This window comes from Rhinatrema bivittatum, chromosome 3 (genome assembly GCF_901001135.1).
Source record: "Rhinatrema bivittatum chromosome 3, aRhiBiv1.1, whole genome shotgun sequence".
NCBI classification, from domain to species: domain Eukaryota; kingdom Metazoa; phylum Chordata; class Amphibia; order Gymnophiona; family Rhinatrematidae; genus Rhinatrema; species Rhinatrema bivittatum.
Window position 1 is genome coordinate 283,430,192 of NC_042617.1, and position 17,653 is coordinate 283,447,844.

Here is a 17,653-nt window from a genome sequence, read left to right on the forward strand (position 1 = left end):
ATTTGGACATAGGGATAATGGTTTTTACTGCTGCCCATGTTCTCTGATTTCGTTTTATGTTTTCTTTATTTCTGAACAACGTTTTTCTTTTGCTACTTGCTTCTCTTCCTTGGGGGGGAGGGGGGTTGGGAGTGGTTTTGTTAATGTTAAAAAGACGGGGTTGTTCTGATGTGATGGATGTACTGCCTGTATTATTGCTGTTCTCTTTCTTTGTATAATTTTTCTTACTATGTACTGGCTGTGCCTCTTTCTTACTGATGGCTACCCTGTGAATAAACAGTTTATTACAAAAAAAACAAACTGCTTTTCTGTGCACCCTCCGACTTAATATCATGGCGATATTAAGTCGGAGGTCCCAAAGAGTAAAAAATGTTTAAAAAAAAAATTTGAAATCGGCCCGTGGCTGTTGGGCCGAAAACCGGACGCTCAATTTTTCCGGCGTCCGCTTTCCGAGCCCATGGCTGTCAGCGGGCTCGAGAACAGATGCCGGCAAAATTGAGCGTCGGCTGTCAAACCCGCTGACAGCCGCCGCTCCTGTCAAAAAGGAGGCGCTAGGGATGCACCAATGTCCCTAGCGCCTCCTTTTGCCCTGATCTACCGCCGGACCTAATTTAAATACTGCATCGCGCGCACCGGCAAGTGGCCGGTGCGTTCGCCCGCTCTCCCACGGACTTTACTGTATCGGCCTGTAGGAGAGAGTTTCTAAATGTTAACCCAACCAAAAGGAAAAACTAAACTAAACTAATGTAGTGAGCCTGAAGGAGCCTGGGAGGAATGAATCTGGGTTCATTCCTGGGGGAAAGAACATAAGATATGCCGTACTGGGTCAGACAAGAGGTCCATCAAGCCCAGTATCCTATTTCTAACAGTAGCCAATTCAGGTCACAAGTACCTGGCAGGATCCCAAGGGACAGACAGACTGCATGCTGCGGGGGGAAATTCCAAGAGTGGTCACGTATTCAGTCACTCTCCACTTCCTGGTTTCTTGGTCCATTTCTTGTTTTGGAGAATGCCTCACAAAAGGAAGAGTAAGGGTCTATTCTTCCAAACCCTTGCTCCCCCATGGATCAGTGGGCTATTGCTGAATACGCCGTTTCCACCTCTGAATTGCGGGCTTCAAGCCATGTTGGCGAGACAGAGAGGGGAGCTCTATTTTTACCTGGGGACGTTTCTCTCAGCCCGCCTGATACATCACCCCAGACGAACTCTGACACAGTGGGGGCATGTTCTGATGATCTCATTGTTGCTTCCTGCCTGGAGAGTGCTGCCGGCATCTCTCTTGGAGAGGGGTTGAACTCTTCACCACTGCAGTGTTCCCAATTCCCTGCGGAAGAGTGCAGCCGCGCTGGAACCGAATCTGCCAGGGGCTTAAACCGCTTTGGATGGTGAGCAGATTGCTTCTTGGGTTCCCCCTTTGATTATAAAGCTAGCAGTGGTCACCCTAGATGCTCTCTGGGATTTTATTGTAGATTTGTCCCAATCCTGCAGAGTTCACGCTTCACGGGTTGAGGTTATTTCTCAGAAGTTGGATAAACCTGCTCTGAATCATCAGAAAATCCTGCAGGAGCATTCAGAGACTTTGCAGTCCCTGGGGAGAGATGTTGGGGACATCAAGCCTGTGAATGCCACAATAATTCGGGAGTGCCATTTCCTCCCTAGGAGGATGGAAAATTTGGAAAAATCAAGCCAAGCATTTAAATTAGAGATTTTTAAACTTTCCAAAATTATTGGGTGAATTGCCTCATTTAACACTTAGACACTATTTCCTTGAAGTCCTGAAGATTCCCTCGATAAAAAGGTGTTTCTTCCCTTTAAGCCAAGCTTTAATCAAGAAGTTCATTTTCACCCCAATCTTGATTTTATGAACTTATCTACTTATTTGGAGAATTCTAATGTTGAAGTGGCCAAAAGGTCTACAGTGCTGGTTTCTCTTTCTTTCATGAGCAAGATGTTGCCTTAGAAATGAAGTCTTATTTTTTGAATTTCAATGCTTCTTTTATTTATTTATTTATTTTTGGGGGGGGTGGTCTTGGTCAGAATTTATCCTGACTTAGCTAAGATAACCCAAGATCGATGTAAGGGCTTTTTGTTAATGCATCCTGAGGTATTAACTTTAGGCACTATGTTCCTTCTCAGATATCCATCTAAATGTGTAATTAAGAAGGGAGTAATCACTTATTTTCTTTGACTCTGACCAGTTGAGGAAATGTTTTTAAGTACCAGAGTGCAAATTCTGCTGACAACCCAGAGTCAGGGTTGTACCTGGCTCATTATTTAGAGTGATAAATATCCACGCTGTCAGTTGTATAAATATAGATTTGTTTAATTCTTGTGAGACTGGAAAATTGGGCATCCAAATGGCAGATGAAATTTAATGTGGATAAGTGCAAGGTGATGGATACAGGGAAAAATAACCCATGCTATAGTTACACAATGTTGGGTTCCATATTAGGTGCTACAACCCAAGAAAGAGATCTAGGTGTCATAGTGGATAACACATTGAAATCGTCGGTTCAGTGTGCTGCGGCAGTCAAAAAAGCAAACAGAATATTGGGAATTATTAGAAAGGGAGTGGTAAATAAAACGGAAAATGTCATAATGCCTCTGTATCGCTCCAATGTGAGACCGCACCTTGAATACTGTGTACAATTCTGGTCGCCGCATCTCAAAAAAGATATAATTGCGATGGAGAAGGTACAGAGAAGGGCTACCAAAATGATAAAGGGGATGGAACAGCTCCCCTATGAGGAAAGGCTAAAGAGATTAGGACTTTTCAGCTTGGAGAAGAGACGGCTGAGAGGGGATATGATAGAGGTGTTTAAAAACATGAGAGGTCTAGAACGAGTAGATGTGAATCGGTTATTTACTCTTTCGGATAGTAGAAAGACTAGGGGGCACTCCATGAAGTTAGCATGGGACACATTTAAAACTAATCGGAGAGAGGTCACGTGATGTGGTGAGCCGGGGAAGGCGGAAAACCCTTGAGCTCCGAGTGCCTAGCTCTCTCAGCGCGATTTTAAACAGCAATTACGGCTCCAAACTTCATCCCACCGGAGAAACTGTGAGTGCATATGTCCATCGCCAAATATATGAATAAAACGCCACCCCCGATGGCATCCAGAACGACTAAAAAAGATAAAGATAAAACGCGGGGCTCCGAAGCCAAAATGGCCGCCGCGGGCGAAATCGCCGGGGATCCCGTTTCAGCAGGGCTCACGCTGCCTGCTATTGAGCACGTTATAAAAGCTGCTCTGGATGAAAAACTGGCAGGGCTGAAGGCACAAATAGAAGAGGTGCATGTGGCAATAGCTGAGCTCTCCCCTCGTCTTGACCATGCCGAAGGCAGAATTTCTGTGCTGGAGGATGATGCCCGCGGTGCTGAGACTAAAGCTGAAAAGCAGGGGAAACTGTTAGCCCAGCTCCTCGACAAGGTAGACGATTTAGAAAACAGGGAAAGGAGAACCAATCTTCGTTTTTTGGGGTTTCCTGAGGAGCTGGAGGATGCAGCTATGGGAGAGATACTAGAGCAATGGCTCCCTGAGGTTTTAGATTTACAACAGTTCAAGGGCTCCCTGAAAGTGGAAAGGGCACACCGCTTGGGAGTAAAAAAAACAAACCTCATCAGGCCACGGCTAGTCATAGCAAAGTTTCTTAGTTTCACTCATAAGAACGAAATTTGGAAAGCTTACAGGCGCAAACCAACCATCTCCTATGGGAAGCACAATATTAGGATCTTCCAGGACTACTCCGCAAGGGTGTCTGAACTACGGAAAGGATTCTCACCTATCTGTTCCCAGCTTTTCCAGCAAAAAATTAAGTTTGCCCTTCAGTATCCAGCGAAACTCCGGATTTGGCATAAGGACCAGCAACTCCTTTTCCAAACACCTGACTCAGCGGTTGATTTTTTGAAATCCATCCCGACCACTTCAGCATCAGGGGAGCAGGGCTAAGATAACAGCGCTGTGGACGTTGCCGCTTCACTACGTTCTCTATGTCTCCTGCGACGCCATCTTGGTGGATATGGGGGAAGCTTCATCTCATTCCCATTCTGCCTTGTTCAGTTCAGGAGGGAAAAGACCATCTCCTGTGTTCACCCCTTTTTGCTCTGCCTAGTTCTCCAACCAGTTAGAGATCCCTAATTACTTGCCATGCCAATTTAACTCGTATGTCTCCACGAACACTGGCTTTACTCGGTGTTTTCTCTCTTGGGGTCTTGCTGGCAACGATATGGAGCTACAGCGCTCGTACACAAATCAAATGACCTCTACGCCTCCAGGATTGAGGCTTTCTATTCTAAGGACTCAACAGGGGGGGGGAATGGTATGGGGGGAGGGGAGGGATATGTTAGTTAGCGCTAGTTCCATTTCTGTACTCAATCACTTCTTAAATCTACACTCTTATCTCCATCTGCAATTTGTTGCCATGCAACAATACCACAGCCAAATAGTACGGGCCTGGTTGGGAATCCAGTTTACTTTGAATGGAGGGGAGGCCAGGCTGGGAGCCTCCACCTCTACCTACATTTGGTCATTTTCACAACTGTTTCAACAATTGCTCAGCCTGTTACATGCCTAACCTGATCTCCTGGAACGTCAATGGGTTGGGCTCGCCAATCAAACGTCGTAAAGTCCTTGATCACCTTAAACGCCTTCATGCGGACATAGCCGGATTGCAAGAAACACACCTCACTACAGAGGAAAGTCAAAAACTGCAAAGAGATTGGGTTGGTTCCTGTGTCTTTTCAGCGGCAGTCAACAGAAAGGCTGGGGTCGCAATACTAGTTAGCAAAACAGCGAACTTCCACACTGTCAAAAGCATCGCGGACCCAGAAGGTCGATTTATTTTGCTGATTGGCCATTGGAACAACCTACCAGTCACGCTCTGTAACATTTATGCTCCCAACGAGTACTCGCACTCCTTTTTCACATCCATCAGTAATTTAATTCACACTCACGCACAGGGACAAATATTCCTTTTAGGTGACTTCAATTGTGTGCACGATGTCTCCATTGACAAAAGCCCGCCGCAACTAAGACGGTCCCCTAAAACTAAGCAAGGTATCGCATTCCTTTGTCACCAACTACAACTCTTGGATGTATGGCGGATGCTCCACCCAGGCGAATTAGACTATACTCATGTGTCACGTTCCCATCTGTCCTTATCTCGGATCGATTATATTCTTGTTTCGCAGGCTCTCTTCTTCCAGATACAGAAGGCGTCCATTGAAACACAAGTAATTTCGGATCATGCTCCAATATCTCTTAGCTTATCTCCTCTTCATGGCCAGCAAGGCGACCGCATATGGAGATTCCCTAGCTATCTGAAAGATGATAATAAATTTAAGGACTATCTACAGGTTAAATGGAAAGACTACATGGAAAATAACCAACAACATGCTTCAGACCCTCAGCTTCTCTGGGAGGCAGGGAAGGCGGTCCTAAGAGGAGACATCATAGCTTATGTCCACCGGCGAAATAAGCAACTTAATCAGAACATCTTGCATTATGAACAACGACTTGCGAGAAGCAAACGTGAACTTAACATGTCTCCCTCCCCCCAACACAGAAAAGAATACTATAGCATCCTAGGGAGCCTGAACGCACTCCTACATATGAGAGCGCAAGCCTTTATTCAGAAAGGAGAACAGAATCTATTCCGTTTTGGAAACAAATCTGGCAAACTAATGGCGAACTTGGTCCGGGCTACCAGACGGAAAACCTTCATAAATCGCATGTATTCTACCACTGGGACCATCACCTCAAACCCACGGGACATCTGTGAGTCATTCCGTACCTTTTATGAACACCTATATACTCCAGACCATGGGAAGGGGGAAGCAGAGGAACAGGACTTTTTTCAAACTTTGACGCTGCCACAGCTCACTGCCCCTCAACAGGACTTCCTCAACCGACCGATTCAACCTTATGAGGTCTCGCAAGCCATATCCTCCACCCATGCAGGGAAGTCGCCCGGACCAGACGGCCTGTCATATGACTTCTATAAAATACTCCAACCCCATTTGGCTGTTCCTCTTACTAGCTTTTATGCAGCTGGTCTGGCGGTGGGGCACTTTCCTTCCTCCTTTAACACAGCTCACATCACGGTCTTACCGAAGCCTGGCAAGGACCCCCTACAACCTTCATCTTACCGCCCGATCTCTCTACTCAATTGCGACTTAAAGCTCCTAGCGAAGGTACTCACAGAACGCTTGAATGCTCTACTACCCCTCTTAATATCACACCATCAGGTAGGGTTTGTAAAGGGACGGTCCCCGCATGCTAACATCTTAAAGCTTGGTCTGCCATGGAAATCTGCCAATCTCAACAAATCCCCGCACTTGCCATCGGATTTGACTCTGAAAAGGCGTTTGACAGGGTAGCCTGGTCATATCTTTTTTCCACCCTTCAACGTTTTGGAATCTGCGGAGAGTTTTTGAAATACCTCCAACTTTTATACCACTGCCCTCTTTCCCGGATAATAGCCAATGGATATCTTTCCAACGATGTTCACCTAGGGCGTGGAGTCCGACAAGGATGCCCTCTATCCCCACTACTTTATATACTGGCTATAGACCCCTTGCTGCGCAAATTAGACCAATCGTCGAGCATCCACGGGTTTGGGGGGCCATGTCACGACTTTAAGATAGCGGCCTTCGCTGATGACGTATTGGTTTTTATTACCCAACCCACACAATCATTGCCTGAAGTATTACGGTTGCAGCATCAGTATGGTCAATTCGCAGGTCTAAAAATAAACCTGGATAAGTCCGAGGTCATTGACGTCACGGGTTCGGTACATAACACTTGGACTGGAGAATTCCCTTTGCGATGGGTCTCTAAGGAACTCAAATACTTGGGAATTCGCATACCCACCCTCATCAATCTGCTATATCAAGTGAACATACAACCACTATTAAATCAAACCACCATCAAGTTACATCAATGGGCGTCCCTTCCTCTTTCACTCTCAGGCCGCATTCAATTGGTCAAAATGATCTTGCTCCCCAAATGGCTTTATCTTCTGCAAATGGCCCCTTTATGGATCACCAAAAAGGATTATCAATTTTTTTTAAAGGCACTGCGAATCTTTCTCTGGAGGGGCAAAAAAGCGCGTTTGCCTATGGCGGTTCTGACTGCTCCAGTGGAGGCGGGAGGTATGGGTTGCCCAGACCTGCTAACCTACAACATGGCATGTACCCTTCGCTATGTAAATGATTGGTTATTCTCAACGTCCAAGTATGTCCCTTGCACCCACCTCCTGGAGTGGTATGGAGTTACGTCTTTGAACCCATTACTGCATTTGCCAATTACACTGCTCCCCCACCACCTTAAAAACTATATACTACTACGCTCCTGTCGGAAAGCATGGATTATGCTTTGCACTAAGCATCATTTGTCCACACGTATGACTCCCTTACTACAGATAGTTGGCAACCCGCTTTTTGCACCTGGACATTGTAGGGGTACCTTTCACAAATGGCAAAACGCTGGGCTTACCTACGTCTACCAACTTTTTGAGGCGACTACGGGTCACTTTCTCACGTTTCCAGAACTGCAGGTGGTTTATAAGTTTCCAAACTCGGATTACTTTGCTTATCTACAAATAAGACATTTCATTCGCAGCTTAAATTTTTCAACGTCGGTCTTACAGAATACCCAGCGGATACAGGAACACCTACAACCGGGCCCAGTAAAAAAACTGTCTGTCTCCAAACTTACGAAGTCCTTACTAGCATCAGCATCCTTGCCATCTCTCGACCAGCTCTATCGTAAGTGGGCGCAGTGGGCTAAATGTACAATTACACTGGAAGACTTTAAACGCAGTATCGTAACTACGTCTGAAATCACTGTCAATGTACTACTTCGGGAAACTCATTATAAATTCATGTGGCAATTTTCATTCCTCCTAACCGAGCCTACCACATGCGGCTTGTTCCCACTAACAAATGTCCCAAATGCACGATTGAAGATGGAGATTATTACCATTGTTTTTGGGACTGCCGGGAAATCCTATCGTTTTGGGCACAGCTTTCCCGTTTCTGCTCGCAATTGTTACATGTGACACTACCCATGGATCCTTCTCTCTGGCTTTTTGGAACGCTGCCAAATACTGTCGGCTCTCTGAGTGCCCCCAACATGCTATTCTTAACAAAGGCAGGCCTGTTGGGGAAAAAATCCATCCTGCAGACGTGGACCACCCATCTTGCGCCGACCAAGGATATGTGGTTCAAACAGCTGATCCATCTCTGTGCGATTGAACTGGCAGTTGCAAGGACCTTATCTGCAAAGAATTCGGCTCTACTTGCGCTTACTTGGTCCCCGTTAACAGATTACCTGTCACCTACAATCCAAGCCACTAATACCATACCGTAATAATAACAGTGGACATATTTAACTGTATTATTCACTTTGCCAAGTCTACCATTATTGTCCATATGCTATGACTTTGATGTAGACCTCGATGTTGCTATAAGCAGACATTCACATTCATGTTCATGTTCATGTTCTTATTCATGTGTATATTGTTCTCTGCAATTAACTGAAATGGAACTAGGAGGGGGGGGATGGGGGGGGCTGGGGGGTGGGGCATAACTATGTGAATGGGTAACTAAGTAAAGAGCAGCAAAGTTACAAGGACTACAAGGAGGGACTTGTTCGATATGATTTATTTTGTTTTATGCTGGTAACCCTACCTTAGCTGTTTACTTTCATGGGATAGTATTGATGATTTCATCATAAGTCTGTACCTTGTTGTGTTGTCATATGTTATCTTGGATTTTTGTACCATCGGAATTGTACATTGTTACCTTTCGAGTTTTCACTGTTATTGTATCCTTTATTTATAAAAACCCAATAAAACATGGTTTCAAAAAAAAACTAATCGGAGAAAGTTCTTTTTTACTCAACGCACAATTAAACTCTGGAATTTGTTGCCAGAGGATGTGGTTAGTGCAGTTAGTATAGCTGAGTTTAAAAAAGGATTGGATAAGTTCTTGGAGGAGAAGTCCATTACCTGCTATTAAGTTCACTTAGAGAATAGCCACTGCCATTAGCAATGGTAACATGGAATAGACTTAGTTTTTGGGTACTTGCCAGGTTCTTATGGCCTGGATGGGCCACTGTTGGAAGCAGGATGCTGGGCTTGATGGACCCTTGGTCTGACCCAGTATGGCATGTTCTTAATTCTCAATTTCTGATTTCCCCCCTTTCTGTTGCAGATTATTAAGGGAGATATATATATATATATATATATATATATATAAACTGTGTAAACTGTTTTATTACTTTTCATTTTTCTTTTTTTGTTTCTCTTGGTGTTATTGTGCAAAGGTTTCTTTGTATGATTTAAAATCTCAATAAATAGAAAGTTAAAAAAAAAATAAAAAGGATTGCATGCTGCTTATCCCAGGGATCAGCAGTGGATTTCCCCCAAGAACACCTTCATAATGGTTTATGGATTTTTCTTCCAGGAACTTGTCCAAACCTTTTTTAAACACACACACACTAACATCTTTTATCACATCCTCTGGCAATGAATTCCAGAGTTAAATTATGCATTGGGTAAAAAAATATTTTCTATTTGTCTTAAATGCATTACCTAGTAACTTCATTTTGTGTCCCCGGTCTTTGTACTTTTTCAGAGAGTAAATAACTAATTCATGTTTACCTGTTCCACTCCATTTTGTTTTATAGATCTCTATGATATCTCCCCTTCACCATCTTTTCTCCAAGGAAAAAAAGGAGAAGAAAATCTGTGGCACCAATCTGTGTTGCCACATCCACATCACCAAGATGTTAAAGACAGAAGCATGGAGGGTACCATTCAGGTACAACTAAGGGAAGTAAGGAGAATAACTGCACAACTGGATTAAGATAGGAAAAATGTGACTTTGACAAAAAACTGAATTGAGAAAAAAAAATTATCCTATCCACCAAATTAACTCATTAATTGGAATGGATTAGGAATGAGATATCAATTGGCATCAGTAACAGAATTACATTAACTGGAAGCTGAGAACCACAAATTTATTAGAAGCTCTGAGGTTGTAAAATGCATTGCATCTAAACGAACTTGCAACTGAATATTTTTAATCAACTTTCCATCACTAATCAGCAAACGTTAAAGCTGGAAACCACCAAACGCTTCCAATGTGATTCTTACTGTTGCATACAAGAGACTTTAATTTTAAATTAACTATGGAACAACACTCAGGACCTAGGAGGTAATCTCCCCTCCCCTCCATCAGGGGGAATTCTGGACTTTCAGAGGTTAAAAACCATCAGGAGAAGACGACTTTACCAGCTGAACAGATGTGATTTTTGGGACACTAGGCCAGGGGTTACAATAATTAATACTGACAGAGGGAAAATAATCCCTTCCCTTTTAAATAGGGAGCGGCAGAACTGGGCTGCTGCTCTGATTCAAGGCAAGAAACACGACCCTAAGGAACTGAAAAGGAATAAAGGACAAGCTACTTTGAGCCAGCAGCAGCACTTTCCTCCAAAGCTTCCTCTCTTTTGCTAGAGACCAGGCCTTACCAAACACAAAAGAAAATGGGAAAAGAAACTAAACCCCACCGAAGAATCCTCCTTCCAGCCAAGGAACCCATCCCTGCAGCTCATGAGCCAGCAAGGGCCTAGGGAGACCTAGGAGCAGGGACCCAACCAGATTGGCTGATCCAGTCCTGGTTTTGCCGCTGACCTCCTTACCTCTTTCAAGTCGCTGGTGAACGTGGCCAGGGCTGCCAAAGGCCGCCCCCGCCATGGGTGGTTTCCATGGAATCTGTTACACAAACAGGCCCTAAATGTTAAATGTGGCAGCCCTCACCACGGGTGCTTACCCCGAGGTCCATTTAAAGGCAGACCCAGGCCGTCACGGGCACAAACCAGTGAGAGCCGCATCCCCGCGTGGTGATCACAAAAAGGAAACCAGCTCTGAAAATAACTGGCTGGCGATTTCCCACCTGACAGACTGAAAGCTCAGTGCTCTTTTCAAGCTCCAACAAAGACAAAGTTGCTATCCATGTGATCTTAAGAACATAAGAACATGCCATACTGGGTCAGACCAAGGGTCCATCAAGCCCAGCATCCTGTTTCCAACAGTGGTCAATCCAGGCCATAAGAACCTGGCAATTACCCAAACACCAAGAAGATCCCATGCTACTGATGCAATTAATAGCAGTGGCTATTCCCTAAGTAAACTTGATTAATAGCAGGTAATGGACTTCTCCTCCAAGAACTTATCCAAACCTTTTTTGAACCCAGCTATACTAACTGCACTAACCACATCCTCTGGCAACATATTCCAGAGCTTTATTGTGCGTTGAGTGAAAAACAATTTTCTCCGATTAGTCTTAAATGTGCTACTTGCTAACTTCATGGAATGCCCCCTAGTCCTTCTATTATTCGAAAGGGTAAATAACCGTGTCACATCTACTCGTTCAAGACCTCTCATGATCTTAAAGACCTCTATCATATCCCCCCTCAGCCATCTCTTCTCCAAGCTGAACAGCCCTAACCTCTTCAGCCTTTCATCATAGGGGAGCTGTTCCATCCCCTTTATCATTTTGGTTGCCCTTCTCTGTACCTTCTCCATCGCAACTGTATCTTTTTGAGATGCGGCGACCAGAATTGTACACAGTATTCAAGGTATGGTCTCACCATGGAGCGATATAGAGGCATTATGACATTTTCCGTTCTATTAACCATTCCCTTCCTAATAATTCCTAACATTCTGTTTGCTTTTTTGACTGCTGCAGCACACTGAGCTGACGATTTTAAAGTATTATCCACCTCTGGGGAAGGGACATAATAATCAGGAGAGAGTCTCTCTCTACCCTAGTGCCATATTCAGAAAAAATGACCACATCATTACTTCTCTGCCCTCTCCTTAACAGGGGTGGTGGAGAAAACTAAACACTACAGGATACTAACAAGACTATACTCATACCTAGGGTTCTTCGTTTGAGGTTTAAACCAATTTTCACCCTTATTTTAACTGATTAAAGAGCAGCTCCAGAGCTGCACATGCAGTGTCTCGGTCTCCAGCGTGGGCCAAAGGACCTGCAGCATTTCAAATCCCATCCCCCTCCCCCCCCAGCGAAAGCGCTCGCTCTTCGGTGTCGCTGCTGTGGCGTCCGCCTCCTCCTCCCCCAAGCAGCCAAAGAGCCTGCTGCTCGGTGCCGCCAATGCGGCATTTGAAGCGGGCCAAGCTCACCAGAAGCACTTCCCGGCAGGCTCCCCGGCCCCGCGCTAAGGCAGAAGCGCAGTGCTGCTGCAGGGCGCAGGAGCCTCGGGGAAGAGCGCTGCCGAAGGAGCGAGGAGAAGCCTGGAGCCACCACCTTTAAGGAGGAATGCTGTTGTAATGGGCGCGGCGGAAGAGGGAGAATCTCAGTGGAGTGGGGAGAGAAAGGGACACGCTAGGGCAGGCAGACCGGCTGCCTAATCAGGGAACAGAAACAAAATGGCTACGCTGTCAAGTCTCAGTGCCAAGGAGCCACTGCAAGCTCAGAAGGGAGGGAACTGCCAGAACGCCGTGATATCAGTGTAAGCGTGCCGTGGCCTAGCCATGCGTCTCTTTTGATAGGCCAGGGAGAGGAGCTGCTAACTCTGCGGCAGAACCGAACACAGGAACAGCCACTGCGGCACTCCATATCCCAGGAAGAGCTGCCATCCTCAGGCCTCAGGAGGAGTTCCCGCTGCTGCTGCCCAGAGGAGAAATCACAGCTGTTGCCCGCCGGAGAAAAGAAGTGGTGAGGTTGGGGAGGGAGGAATGAGCAAAGAGGCCAGAGAGAAAGAGGAAGAGGAGGTTGAGAAGGGAAAATAAAGGCAAAAAGTGTAAAAAAAAAACAAAAAAAAACTGATTAAAACATAAGAAAATAAAAAAGATGAACTAAGAAAAATACAAAAAAAAAAAGAGATAAATAGGAAAAATTGGTGAAAACAGCAAAAAAGCAAAACAAAAAAAAATGTGCAGTATAGGATGGAGTTTTCTCAGCTTCTACAAAATTTTTGCTGAAACCTTCAGTTTTTTTGAAAGATTTTCCAGCCCTTACCTTTGTAGTATGTGGCATGTGTGTCTGTGTTGGACTGGTGTGATTTGGTCTCTGTGTGCGCACCCTCGGCCTGCTTTCTCTCCGTGCCCGGGGGTGGTGGGTCTGCCTGCTGTTTGTTTGGGTCTCTGTGCATTGACTGGGTGTTGGGTTTCTGTCTGCATGTGAGATATCCTTGTCTTTCTGTGTCTGTCTAGGTATGGGGGAACTATGTCTGTCTGTGTGGGGTGAGTGGAAAAAAATCTGCTTAATATTGTTTTATTGTCCTAGCTTCTGTCCACCAAAACAAAACTCCGATATTTACCCAGAAAAATGATGTCATATTTTTCCCCACTGATTTTCTCCTGTCATTCTCTTTGTCATAATAAACCCTGATAAATTCTTGGGAAAATTTTTTAAAAGATATAAATCGAAAAGATCCCTAATCCTAGCTGCTGCTTACTTCAACAACAACAAAAAAAGACAAATTTTGAGACACACACAAAAGGTAACACGCAGGCTTCTGCGCCAGGTTGCATCTGGGTTGTCTTGTACTTCATCACAAGGGGGCAGGGGTCCTAGCCCCAGGAAACGGCCCAAGAGGGCAGTCCTACGTTTGGGCTCACACCCCCCCTCGGAACCCTTCCTCTGGCCGGAGGGACAGTAAGGCAGGCCAGTTCCTGGTTTAAGGCACTCCTCCTCTCTCCCCTAACTCCTCTGCTTTACAGAGGTAGGGGGAGGATCGGTGTGGAAACAGCAGGCTCATGGGCTGCATTCACCGCCACGCAGCATACCACTTCGTGGGTCCCCATCGTCCACTGCTGAGCTCATAGGGGAGGGGCACAGATGACAGCTGTAAGGTCTCTAGGGCAGACAATGACTCCCGGGGAACTCCTTTCCATTAACTTTTCATTTAGCAAAGGATTGCTTTAAATTTAGGGAAGCTTTCAAGACAAACCTTCTCTTGAAAGCTTTTCCTTCCAGCCAGTAGTAAGAATCATTGACATTACTCCCTCCTGATTCGTGGCTACAGAAGCACTTTATCCCATTCTTGTCAATTTTAGCGTCTGTTGGTTTTAATTTGTTTTTATTGATTTTACTATAATTTGATTGTTTTTATGCTTTATTTCTGCTATCATTATGCTTCTCTCAGGCAACCGGGCATTAACCCATTGCCTAAAAGACTTAAGTGGCACAGCTCCGCATCTCTGTGCCCCAAGGGAATCGCAAAGATCTCCAGTATGACCTCCCCTAGGGCACTCAGGTGCAGCCGCAAAAAGGTCACCCAAGAGGTAGTGTGGTGCATCTGAACAGCACCACCCTTGTCCCTGGCTCTTCCAGGGGTTGCAACCACTGGGTTGTGCCCCCAAGCTTGATGTCCTACCCCAGAGGCTGCCCACTTGCTTTTCTGGCCAGCATGGCTGTCGGTCCCCACCAAGTTAGCTGCAGCAGAGGCGTACTGGTGGATGTTAAGGCCTGGCAGCCTACGGCATGACACCATAGGCTGCCAGCATACAGCTCCACCGCCTGGCAGGTTCTTCCTCTGTTGAGCAAGAGAAATAATCCACATGCAGTTACAAATTGGCTTCTATCAGCCAAGTGTTTTTCTTTTTTCCTTACCTTCTTGCCCTCTCCTCCTCGTGCCTTGAGCAGGGGGGGGGGGGGGGGTTCCATCTCTGCCTCACCACCTGTCTCTGATGGTGTGCTGCTGCTATCTGGCATAACTGTCCCCCTTCTCCTCCAGGCCTATGGCTCTCGGGCCTTTCCCATAAGAGGCCAGGGACACATAGGGCAGCTAGACGGGCCGAGTATTATAACAGGGGGCTCCACCACCACTGGGGTGGTCCCCTCTTCAGCTACCTCTTCAGATGGGTTATCCTGCCAGAAGTGGCAAGGGGCTATTATGCCCACTCTCACCTGCACCTCCCACTTTTGTGCCCTCAGTCACTGATGTCATTTCAGCCAGGGGAGTGGGGAGAATCTCTGGGTCATTAGATCAAGATCTGGCCCAGGTAGATGCTCCGCGGGGAGCCCCGCATCCCTTATCCCCATCTCAGCCACACCCTCTGTCTTGAGGTCCAGACCACTAGATGTAATAATAGGTGCCAGGGATTTTCCCCTCAGTCTACCTAGCCTGCAGACTCACTTGCATGTCCATTATATCATCAGAAGGCCCCCCTCCCAACCGGGGAAGAACATTATGTCGGGGGGGGGGGGGGGGGGGGAGGGAGGTGGGCACCAACTGCTTTCACGCAGCAGATAAGGCAACGGCTGCGGTCTCCAGCAGCCCCTGCTGGTCTCCATGACCCCATTCCATGTCTTAGAAAGGAGGAACATGTTTCGCTTCCTTGGGGAGGAGCGTCTTGGGAGCTCCCTTGTTCCCTGTCAGACTCTCCAGGGCCTCATCCCAGAGGAGCTCACCTGCAGAAAGGGGAAAAATCCCCTCTCCTTGGGGATTGCAGATGGTTAGCATGTGTGCTTCCTGGTGGTCAGGAGCAACCTGGATATCCCCTTTCAAGGACAGCAGACACATCCCCTCCCTGGTAATCAGGAAGGGGCAGGCTATCCCTTTTTGGGGGATCAAGGTCAGCCAGGATGTTCTCTCTCGAGGTGTTGTGGGAAACTAGCACACTCTTTCCCTGAGGGTCAGGGGTGACCAAGGTGTTCTCCTCCTGAGGGATTGAGGACTGCTTCCCCTAACTTCCCTAGGGCACAGAAGCCACCAAATCCTGATATTCCCTGGGGGCTGTCCTGATCTCGGTCAACCACTGATGACAGAAGTCTCCTCTCTCGCACTCTCGGCCTGCAAGGCCCTTTCATTTATTAAGGGGGGGGGGGTCTTATAAATTCATGGACCCCCTTGGGCCCATTGATGTTTGGGGCTTACTTCGGGGACAGGGGCAGACTTAATGCCTGGCTTTCTTCTGCTCTTGCTTCTCTTCCCAACGGCCCGTTTTAGGCATTGCAAAATAAATAGGTTGGGGGAGAAGCTACCACAAACACAAATCAAAGGAAATGAAAACCCAAACTATCTAAAATATAAAGAAAATAATTCCTTCCCTTTTAAAAGGAAAAGGGGTCGCGAGAGGAGCACACATGGGCTGGTGCTGCAAGACAGCAAGTCTAGGGAAGGGGAACAAACAAACAAAATACACGAAGGTACTAAAAAGGAAAAAGGATCAAGTAACCTTGAGCCAACTTCAGCAGCCGTGGCAGCATCAAAACTTTCTTCCACAGTTTCCTCTCTCTTGCTAAGGTCCAGGCCTCACCGAACTCAAAAGCAAAACGGCGAAAATTCAAACTGATTCCCCCGCCCCAAAAAAAATCCTCCTTCCATCTAAGGAATCCACCCCTACAGCCCAGAGACCATTCCTTGAATAGGGAGGGAAGCCAGGTGCAGCAGAGCATGGCTGAACAAAGTGAGCAAGTCCTAGTTTTACTGCTTTGCCTGCATGGAGTTGTATTCCGATCTCCTTAAGGACATCGATGGGAAAAATCAGAACTACCCTTCCATGCATGAAATGGAGCAAAACCTGACCTGGCTCAGCCCTGGGGGTGGTCGGTAAAGCCGGGCCCAGTTGCAGGGACCAGGTCTCGGCACAAGTCTTGAAACTTTCCAGTGTTACAAGGGAACTTTACCCGATGTGACGTCAGAAGGGGGGGTGGAACTCTGCTAAGGCGATCGGGGCCGCTCACGCCAGCTCCTGGTGGCCACCGCCCGATCCCTCAGAAGGACCCCCCCCAGATCTAAACGCCCCGCTTCCGCCATCTAAATGGTCAAAGGGAGAACTCCTCATTCCAGAGCTGGAAAACGAACTTACCCCCAACAGAGATCCTGTTCAGGCGCTGAACTCTCCGATCCGGCTGGGCCTTTTAATCCATGCGCTCGCCTAGAGGTGGGGGGTTCTTCCCGGTTGGCGCGGGGAAGCGGCCCCCTGCAGGGATGAAGTGAGTGTTTTGTAAAATAAATCCTCAAAATGTTTGGACTGCGTTTGTGTTTCCTGATACCAGTCCGACCTGTGCCTCTTGTTCTATATAGTTTTTGATTGGTGTTGAGAAATCGAAAGGGGACGAAGAGGAGGAGGTACAGGAAGAGATTAAGGGGGGCGAGGCTTGCATGAGTGACCCTGCCCAGGAGAATGTTAAAAACCGAAAAGAGGCAGGGAAGAGTAGGGGAGGCCGGCATTCGCAGCACCACTGACAGAAAATAAAGCATTAAAAAAAAACAACCCACCTACTTCCTCTAAGAGTCTCCCCCCCACCACCTCTTGTGCATTTCCTTCTCCCTGCTGTTTGAGATGTTATGAGTCAATAAGTAAAATACACAGCAAGGGAGAAATGCAGAAGTGGGTATGAAGAGGTTGAATGTTATAACTATAGTGCCTGTACACTATTAATATAAGCCTGGGCAGGAGCACATATGCCCCTATCACTTTGCAGATGCTGCTGTGCTGTTCAGCCCCTCTCCCGCTTCCTGTTGCTTCCCATACTGTAAGCATAGAGCAAGGCCCCTAGCTCCTATAGGTGCCCTTTAGCTCCCTGTCTGTGGGTGCATGGGAGAGAGAGCCAATGGGAGGAGAGGAAGGCCTGCTGGGAGGGTATGTACATCAGAGAATTTCAGGA

The 17,653-nt window shown here is 46.6% G+C and overlaps 1 protein-coding gene across 2 annotated transcripts in view; it reads right to left on the minus strand.

Annotated features, from left to right (window-relative positions):
- The window catches only part of STAT6 (signal transducer and activator of transcription 6), a 209,356-nt gene extending 192,230 nt beyond the window's left edge, over nucleotides 1–17,126 (minus strand). For both annotated transcript variants that reach the window (XM_029594879.1, XM_029594880.1), the window contains exon 1: nucleotides 16,852–17,126. The gene's annotated coding sequence lies outside the window, so the exon portion shown is untranslated. The remainder of the gene's footprint in view (nucleotides 1–16,851) is intronic.
- Nucleotides 17,127–17,653: the final 527 nt, after the last annotated feature.